Genomic DNA, 7,565 nt, shown 5'->3' with positions numbered 1-7,565 from the left:
ACTCGGGCTTCTGAATTCCAGAACTCAAATTTTATCTAAAAAGAATTAAAGATCTGACCCAAAATTTAAACAGCCCAATACTAGTAATATTTATCCACCTACTTTCCAAATTCAAACCCGTGAAACGCATCCAACTATCGATATACGGCTAACCAAATTCAGCTAGACAGAGAACACAGTTCATTATCTCCCCATCTCGCAAGAAAGAGAGACTCACGGGATGTTTGAACAACTCCCTTGCCCAATGGCAGTTGGGCCCCGCGCCAGCTCACTGCCGAAGGAGCCCAACAACCCCACGCACCGCCACGGTGGGCCGTCCAGGTCAGTGAGCCGCGCGCGCCTCGCGCTGCCTCCTGCCATCGCCACAAGGGAAGGGAAAAGATATTGATACTTGTGATTAGCCGGCCGATAAGACGATAACTCCGCTCTTGTCTGTTTACTGGAGACTATTCGTGCCCGTGCGTTGCTACGGGCAAAACAAATATTGAATCTCATGATGTCATGAAAAGGACCTAAATAACACAACATATAAGGAAAATAAATATATTTCACAGAATATGCTTTGTACTTTGTGGGAGATCATTCAAACAGCTGATTTATAATGTAATGTCAAATACACTTATCATGATTCTAGACTGAGTATCAATAAAAAGGCCGACACAATTAGCAATGCACTCCTTAAACAATAGTCTTTTAGAACTGATGACCAAATATAGAAAAATATAGATATCACACATAATATTTAGGAACACCAACATTGCCACGCCATAGTTGTCCCAACTCACAACTTATGAAACCAACATATTGAACCAAGCCATTTAGGTATGCCTTATAAGTGTAAGAAATTCGACCCTTACTTGACAACAAATGAAAGCTTGAAACTTGGCGTGAATCTACAAGAACCAACTGCATTATATAAGAAAGGGGTCTATTTAGGAGAACAAAAGATGCAATCATATTATATCAAGAATGTTACCTTGAAAACTATGTGCAGATGCAGGAAAGGAAGGGCAATTTACAAGGCAATGGCAAGAGGATTGTTCATTAACTAAGGACCACCAAATAATGTGAGTAATACAAACTGAACTATAAACAACTACCATCAGTTCGCGGGTCCAAATTATGCATCGATAAGAATAAGAATTTTAACGAATTACTTGCATCATACCTAGCAAGATAGAATAGTTTTGAGCACTGTAGAGAAAGAAGGTTATTAGCAACCAATCATAGTTAATGTGAAAAATTGTAAAGTCTTACTTGCAGGTTTAGTGTCCTCAAAGGAGACAGGAGAGACAGCAGCCTTGAATGGAGGAAAAGAAACTGAACAAACTAAAAATATTATGGTTTTGCAATTTACATCAAGGAGAGGACTTCATACAAAAGATCATGGTCTTGATTGGTTTAAAAGGATATGTTCAACAGAAATATCATGAAAGTTGACCTAGAAAGTGATTATGTGATTAATTTAAGCTAGTCGCGACATGAACCACAGGTCACCAAATTGTCAGAATTAGGAATTGGAAACTAACTTTGATATTAGTCTAGTGTTGTTTTCTCAAATGTACTGCAAAACTGTTAAAGATCATATCACATTGAGTAGACACATCAGTTTATTTATCCTAGTGGAAGAGTAACACTTGTTCAACCCTCCCTCTCTAACAATAGGAAATCGCCAGGAAAAAATTTAAATAGATTGTTGCAGGATCCTTCATATATATTCTTCTAGTTAGATCCATGTCTACTTCATCTTCAGAATTCACTGAATGACAATTTATTGCCATCATACTTCTATTTTGTACTGAGCTAATGCAATCGGTCTTGCTTTACTAACAGACTGAAGCTCAGTACTACTCTTAATTCTGAATCCGCTATTTTTCTTTCTTTAGCTATTATTAACTAAGAGGTCATCACTTAAGCTATTTGCACTGACTTGGTTATTTATATTTGAGATTGATTCTGTAATCAGAAAGAATACGTCAAATTTATTTGCATGACAGACTGAAGCTCAGTACTACTCTTAACTCTGAATCAGTTATTTTGCTTTCCTTAGCTATTATTAACTAAGAGCTCATCATCTAAGATATTTGCACTGATTTAGTTATTTATAAGTGAGATTAATTCTGTCATCAGAAATAATACGTCAAATTTATTTGCATGGCCTTCTAAACTTAATTAGGGAAGAAAAGCTTTGATTCTATCACAACATGGCAATCAATATCATGAGGTACGGTCTCACCTGGTCTCACCGCTGCTCCAGGTTAGCATGCTACCAGCTGCAGCCTCCTCGTTAGCAGTAGAATAGACATTTACTAATATAAATAGAAAAAATGAGCAAATAACACTGCTGATTATATAAGTGATAAGATCATAATTTAAGGCTCTAATGGATCTTTTTCCATTTACTAACCTCAAGTTTTTTTCTATTCACTTAATGCCATGAACATGAGAAAATATAGGGACTCAAGCAGTAGAGGTATGGTTTAAATAAACATCGAACAACAAGGAATGAAGGCAAACACACTGTTAGATGCAAAAGCTCCATCAAGCTTATTTTTTACTACGAGATCATCCATATTCACTTTGCAGCCATGGCAAAAGATCCACTATGTGCTTCTAGCATGTCCACCGGAACTGCAAACAACAGGAGAATTAAAGCAATGTCCAAGAACAATTTTGGAGGTCCCCATTAAATATCGATGCAAGGTGGCTACGCAAGAATTGACCTAATAGAAGTTGACATATGCCTACCAGAACACTGCAATAATGAAAATAATTTTATAGCATGTTACGAGCGGCAGGCACTGCACCATGTAATTAGTCATTGAACAATTTCTAGATCGTGTTCGCTGAAGCCACAAATTCACCTCCTAATGTGCTCATTGTAGCAGACAATTTCATGTCAAATCCACAATTGAATATCAATCGGTACTCCTATTTAGGCAACTAACCAGCACTAACTTCAAGCTAAAGCTAGTTATCCCCCTCTCTTTAGGATCTGGCATATATCAACAATGCAACACTTGCCCCTCGAACAGGAATGCCATTCAGATGATTGCGCCGAGGGTGTGGGAAAAACAAGGAGAGGGAGGCGTCTTTGTATTGGCTCCTCGTATCAGAATGAATTGCAAATATAGAAATTACCTTAACACCACGATGCAGGGTAGTGAAGACGCCCAGTCCAAGCAGCACGTCCATGCCTTCGCCCCACTCGTTGCGCTTCCGCACCGCCGCGCCGGTCACCGCGCATCCCCGCTCGCCTGGAAGAGGTGAGGCCCGGCACCGCTGCCGCGACGCAGATCCGTACGCCCCGCCACCGCACCGCAGATCCGCCCACCCCGCCGTAGATCCGCACTCCCCGACGCCGCTGCTTGACAGCTCGGCCGCTGCGTGCCCCGCGCCGCTCGGCGGGGAGGCCTAGCAGGAGGGGAGGGAGGTAGGGGAGGAGAGGGGAAGGGAGGTGAGGAAGGTGGGGAAGTAGAGGGGAAGGGAAAGGAAGGGAGGGAGGCGGGGGAGGAGAGGAGCAGCGTGGGAGAGGGCGCCGGCGGTGGTGTGGAAGGAGCTGTGGGGGGAGGAGACAGGAGAGGGGAGGGGAGGGATACGGCCAGGCGGGGTTTTTTACATTTTTACATTATAATTATAAGGAATTATAAGAAAGGTCACCCGTTGCTTTAGCACTCTTAAACGGGCTCCTACAGATTTAGTATTACTGTAACTGGAAATCTTATGTTTTTATCACTTTTGCATATGTGATAAAACACGGCGGCAGGCCACGTTGACGCCCGGTCAGCAAGGCGAGGCGAAATGTCCTTTGTGCCCCCGCCCCTTTGTTCATGTGCCCGTGACCCCGGTCCAGCCCGTTGACCGCTCCCACTCTCCTCACCCCCCCCCCCCTCTCGCTATCCCGCCGCCGCCGCCGCCTTTCTTCCCCACTGCACCGCCGCCGCCGCCTCTCCCGTCCCGCCGCCCCCAGCGCAACGGCGGCCTTTGGCTCTTGCCATGGTGACCGCAATTCAATTCCGCTGCGACTAAGGGAAAGGTACGTGTGCTTGTTTCCTCATGGCCACCCGCAGCAATTAGGGTTAGGTTTTGCGGCTTTTGATTTCTTGTTTCTCGGTTCAGGCATGTGATGTAATAGGTCGCCATCTCTCGTGGCCACAATGGATCCTGGTGATTGCCCTCCCTGTTGAGTTCTTAAGCTCCACCCGATGAAAGTGTCTACTATATAGAATATGCAAAAAGGTGAAGTTTATATTTAAAACAAGAAAAATGAATGATGACAAGCACAATTAAAAAATAACAATGATAGTTAGTAATGTTCATTTGCTTAGCTACCTTGTTCTCTAAATTTACAATATAATATGCATAATTATTTTCTTTTTTTAATGGACAGTTTAGTTTCCTAAGTTAGAATATACAAAAGCAATTTACATGGTGTGGGACTAAAAACTCTACTACAAATGTCCCTTCCATTTTGCTCCTCGACAAGTCTTGACAATTAAAGGATATGGATTTCTAGTTTGATGGCTATGGTAAGCTGAAATAAAGTAGGTGAAATGTGACAATCGTTCAAGCAGGATTTAACAGAGGTATGTATTACAAAGCACTAACGAAAGGCATACCGTTCATGTATCCTATACTCATATTATGGTACTACAGTCCCTATACTCATCTAGGCTCTAGCCAATTGCAATTGAAATAAGGACAAGTGCATGGATAATTCTGCTAGACACGTATTTTCAGAAACAAAAGAGCTAAACACACATATACAACGAACAAGGAATTTCCAGGGTTTTAAATCACTGGTCCAGGTAAGAAATATGAACACAGCATAACGCACACAAGGGTCTATGCGACTATGCCTACCCTGGACCACGGCAATATGAATACGGGATGCTCACACACGATTCACAATTTATGTTCATACGGGAAAAAAAGTGTGTTAAGATGAGACAGCACATGCTTCCACCTAAATTAAACTACAATATAGTTGATATAGTATATAGTGGCATGAAAAAGGAGAAAAACACAAAACACTGATCTAAGACTCTAGACGCAATTCACAATTTTCATGATATTACAGTGGAAAGAGAAGATATTCAGGGTATTCAAACCTGCTCGGCGCTCCAGCCTCCTCGGTGGGGCGATAGTATGGCATCGACGGCAGATCCGACGGACGGGGTGGAGGACGCCACTGCGGTTGGAGAGGCTCCGCAGATCGCGCACTGGGGAGGTGGGGCCCGCGGCTCGCACGCAGCCTGTTATGACAAGTGGGCCGGCCACAGGCCTAGGCCCACCAGTACTGCACGTGAACAGTACCGATGTACTGTAGCGCCGCCATATTAGGGTTTAGGATAAAAATTAGATTACTTAAGGGTCAAGCTTGTTAGACGCCTTGTCTATAAAAGGCTGCTAGGAGTCCTAGGGTTAGGCAAGCAGAAAATAGATCAAGAGTGCATCTCAGAGCCTCCTGCGGGAGGGCGAGTAGCCGATCTATCATGCTGTTCTAGTATTCGATAATCAGTCCACATCAACTTGGTATTCAGAGCTTTTGATCCTGCGCCGCCAAAATTCCCACCCAATCCCACCCAGATTGCATCTGTACGCCCCCTCCTCAGATTGCATCTACTCATCGACAAGCCATGGAAGCAAACACCGCAGCCCCCAAGATCCGCATTCCAACCTTCGATGGCAGTACTGATCCACTGCTCTGGTTGCACCGCTGCAACCAGTGCTTGGACGCCTGGGAGACACCGGAGTTCCTGAAGGTACGGACTATTTCTTTCAAGATGACAGGCCCAGCACTACGGTGGTTCGACGAGATCGAGAGGACCATCGGCGTACCTACATGGCCGGAGTTCACTGGTGCGGTCCGTCGACGATTTGCTTCGGCTCCGACATGTGCACCCCCGCCGGCTGAATTCAATGGGGTGTCGCTGCCGGTGTCTTCATCTCCCACCATCGCCGAGATCCTCGCCAAGTACTCCTGGGCATCTTCTCCGTCATACACTACGGCCACAACAACAGGGGTGGCTGCTACTACATCTCCATCGACGGCCGCCACATCAGCAACAGCAGCTGCGCCGCCAGCATCGCCTCTTGGACCGCCGCCGACCGCGCCTTCTCCGCCTGCACCAGTGGCGCCCACGCCGTCGGCGCCAACCCCATCTCCACCGGGGGCCCTGACGGTGATGCCCCAGCCGTTGCCCGCGCCATCAACACCAGTTGCTCCGACCGCCGTCGTTGATCCGCTCGTGGGACGGGATCAGCAGCCCCTGCCCTTCCTGGATTCGTCGTCGCCAGCCCATCGCCGTCAATCGAAGCTTTCCTCGTCGGCGTGGATCCTCGATAGCGACGACTCCACCCTTCGCGGATCGGGCTGCCCTACCCGTCACGGTGCTGTCTGCGCTCCTCCTCGGGCCGTCCATCGCGGTGTCCGTCGCACATCGCGGGGGATACCTCACCGCCCGCCGCGCCCCATCCATGGCTGCCCCCCTGTCTGCGGCCGCCCGCGCTCCTCCGTCGGTCGCCACCCGCACGTTGTCCGCGTGTGCCTCCGCCCGTACGCAGCCGCCCACGCGTCCGCGCGCGCCTACGACCTTCCGCGGCCGTTCGTCCACCTGCTGCCGCCCGTCGGCAGCTCTCTAGGGCCACAGATTGGGGCCGCCCGCCGCTCGGCGGCTGCGCTCGTCTCGGCACACGAGCATCCCACTGGTCTGCCAGCGGGCTTTTAGAGCGCTCTTGGCCGCCGGGAGTCTGCCCCTTGGCCGGCCGGATTCGCCTCCGGCCCTGCCGGGCGTTCGCCGCTGCGGGTGTTCGTCTCGGTTCCCTACCTACGGGGATTCGGTTCCCAGCGGGATCCACCTCACCACCAGCGGTCCCTGTACTGTCGGGCCACGACGGCGAGGCCCAGGAGGAGCTGCTACAGGAGACCGCGCTTCCAGTCCTTCGCAGCGCTTCACCCAGCAGTCGTGCCTCTCTCAGCCCTAGGGATGCGCATGTTTCCGCCGGCGACCACCGCCACCGACTGCATCCAGATCATCGCCTTCTTGCTCGCAAGGGAGGTACCACCGGCAGGTTGCGCCTCCATAGATGTGGTGGCGTTCGCCGCTGCACTTCTCCATCCTCTACCCCAGGGAGGAGTGTGCTCTGGCCACCATACAGATGGCTGCACCAGGGACGACACCCTTCGCGTCCTTGTATTTGTGTGCCAGCGTCTTGCTGGTCCGGCCGTGGGCCCCCTGTGCTCCATCATCCGCTTGGAGTCCCTCGCCAGAGCAACCAGTCTTCACCTCCAGTATTGCCCCGCGGCCCTCGGGAGGCTAACTGACTGGGATCAGCCCAGCTGCGACCTTCGGCGTCATTCAACTGCTCTCCACCAGCAACATTGGCTCCAGCCCAAAGTCATCCAGTCTGCGCCAAGTTCGTCAACTCCAGCTCGAGGACGAGCTGTTTTCGAGGGATGGAGAAGTGTTATGGCAAGTGGGCCGGCCACATGCCTAGGCCCACAAGCACTGTGCGTGAACAGTACCATAGCTACTGTAGCCCACCATATTAGGGTTTAGGAT

At 48.8% G+C, this 7,565-nt stretch overlaps 1 long non-coding RNA gene across 1 annotated transcript; it reads right to left on the bottom strand.

Moving 5' to 3' along the window:
• Positions 1-568: 568 nt before the first annotated feature.
• On the bottom strand, positions 569-3,517 carry LOC120665869. Its single transcript, XR_005671405.1, has 2 exons — positions 977-3,517; positions 569-893 (listed from the first exon to the last, which is right to left on the bottom strand). It is a non-coding gene; the product is annotated as an uncharacterized LOC120665869 (long non-coding RNA).
• Between the last annotated feature and the right edge of the window lie 4,048 nt (positions 3,518-7,565).

This window comes from Panicum virgatum, chromosome 3N (assembly GCF_016808335.1).
Source record: "Panicum virgatum strain AP13 chromosome 3N, P.virgatum_v5, whole genome shotgun sequence".
NCBI classification, from domain to species: Eukaryota; Viridiplantae; Streptophyta; class Magnoliopsida; order Poales; family Poaceae; genus Panicum; species Panicum virgatum.
Note: the sequence above shows the minus strand (reverse complement) of the source record. Positions and strands in the feature narration are given on the sequence as shown.